The sequence below is a fragment of the Gavialis gangeticus genome, unplaced genomic scaffold (assembly GCF_001723915.1).
Source record: "Gavialis gangeticus isolate Ggan-Ray unplaced genomic scaffold, GavGan_comp1, whole genome shotgun sequence".
Classification (NCBI taxonomy): Eukaryota; Metazoa; Chordata; order Crocodylia; family Gavialidae; genus Gavialis; species Gavialis gangeticus.
In genome coordinates, this window is record NW_017729000.1 from 45,686,439 (window position 1) to 45,688,941 (window position 2,503).

Consider the following 2,503-nt stretch of genomic DNA (forward strand, 5'->3'; position numbering starts at 1 on the left):
GAGGACAGACGGAGATTCCCTATCTGAAATGGGATTGGGCCTCAAAGGCAGCCATGATGCCCCCTTGGTGACCATGCAGCTCCTGCCCTGCTCTGGCTCCTTGCATACCCTTCCTTTTCCTATCACTTACTATGCCTTTGATGGAATAATTAGGTTATGAGAAGGGAAGCTGCTCCATGGGTCCGGAAAGAGCCATATTCTATTGGCGCAGCAAATCCTTCCTGGACCCAGATGATCTCAGTCTTGCTCTCAGGTATTAAGTGGGGTCTTCCTGGCCCCATCCATGCCCCCAGGGCACCAGTTGCCTTAAGGACTATTTGTGGCCTCCTTCAGCCCCTATAGCCATGCCTACGGCTCACAGGTGTTACTTTAAGTTGGCCACTGGGTCTGATGGCCCTGTCTGTTGATCCACTAATCCACCTAGACTGCCAGACCCCTGGTCTGGCTTCTGCCTGTCCTTGGCTTGTGCCCCTTTCTAGGCTTTATCTCCCCTTGGCTTAAGCCTGCTTGGCTTCAGCTCCCCTTATTGTAGCCTTAACCCTCTGTTCTCTGGACCCCTGACCCCTTGCATGGATGCCATGACCCTATCCCAGCCCTTAGCCTTCTGAGTCTCTGAACCCAGGCTGGACTGCTTTGGTTCACATTCCAATAAGACTGCTGAGCCCCTGGCCCTGGCAAAGGTCTCCCTTTTCTCTGGGCCCCTGGCCCTAAACCCTCTACAGGTTTTGGCACTCTGGCCTAAGGCTGCTCTTAACCTCAGGCCTCCATTCTCTGGGCCCCCAGCCATTGCATGGTGGCTGTAGCCCTCTCTCAGCCCTCAGATTTCTCAGCCGCTGACCCCAGGCCAGGCTACGGACCTTGGGTCCTTGACCCCAAGCTGGACTGCTCCATCTGGCCTTGGTCCTCCTAGCTTCAGCCTGCTCCAGCCCAAAGCCCTCTGGGTCTCTGACCCCAGGCTAGACTGCCAGCCACTGAGTGCCTGCCAGGCACCTCTCTGTGGCCTCCAGACCTCCCCCAGTAGCTATATCTGGTCCACCAGTAAGAATTACAACATAAATACAAGCCCACTGGCTATATAACAAAACTCTACGCCCACTTGCTGTCCAACAAATCCCTCTCCATACTTGCTTCTCTGAAAGCTATCATCACCTTACTTGCAGTTCCCAAGGCAGCTCAGGTATCAGCTAGTCACTCCCCTGTAGCCTCTTTTCCTGTTGCACGCAGGGCCAGACTGACTCTCTTTGCTTCTAGTTCTGGGTTTGTGTGCCCTGGAGCACTGCCCCTTCCCATCAGATGACCCAAATTAAGCACAAGGGTTTCCCTTTCGGCATAATGGTCAGCCTGCTTGTTGTGACGCAGCTAACTCCTGCTCAGCTGCCTGCTGCAAATTTTCCTTAAAGTAATAGGAGACCCCTGGGTTCCTGAAACATTTGAAATCAAACTACCTATGTTTCTAAAAGATCCACTCTAGTTCAAACAGGAATTAATTCAGGAAAGTCCTCTGGGCTATTGTGATGGTTTTGATGATTTGTCTATGTACACCCTGTTTCATACACAGAGTTCTGTGCAATAATAAAGGGACTTCCATTCCAGCGTGCGGGGTGTTACATCTTTCTGCGTAACAAACAAGCAAACAAATCCACAAATTAAACACACAAAAAAGAGAAACGTATATTTCTGTAAAAAGGTATGTTTATTTGTCAGTTTGAGGCCAGAGGTTGCTGGCACATAGTCCACATGAGGACATAACCTTCACCACCAGTCCAATATGTAGCCTCCTATGTTTCACAGCTGTGAGAAGCTAGCTGGTAGTGACCTAGCCCAGGGGTTTTGAAAGGGCAAAAGGTGATTGGAAGACTTGGGATTCCCTTTCCTCACCAATCAGGCCCCAGAGACTCACCCTCCATGTCCCCTGATTGGCCCCTTGGGTCACCTGGAGGGAGATAATAGGGGCAGCGTGGCTGACTCAGGGGAGACCAGCGAGGGACCACAAGGAAGGAGCTTCCAAGAACAGGCAAGAGCTGAGCCAGCAGGGTGGGAGCAGTTGCCCCAGAAGAGCCTGAAAGAGCAGGACCTGCAGGCAACAGTGGGACCCTCAGCAGTTTGGTGTGCGCCGGGAGGAGAGGCTCCCTGCTGGGCTCCAGGATCCCCTATGAGAGGCTGCAGCCAGCAGGAGAGGCTCCCCAGCTCCAGGAAGGATCTGAGCAGCACCTGAGAGGTTCCTAGCTCTGCTTCCAGCTCCTCCAATCAGAGGCCAGGCAGCACCACGTGAGGCTGGGGCTCTGGGAAGGTCAAGACCCCTGGCAGGCTGGAGTAGGGCTACTATTGGTAGTTGTGTGGTAGTGTTCTTGCCTACTACACAGGCAAGCTGGGTTCAAGTCCCCAACTGAGCTGAGTTTGAGTGAGATAACAGAAAGCTAATCTTTTTGCAGGGGAAAGGGGCCATTGTGTTTTCCCCCCTTTCTCCCTCTCCAGGTACCTAGGCCCTATATTTCCTTGTCAT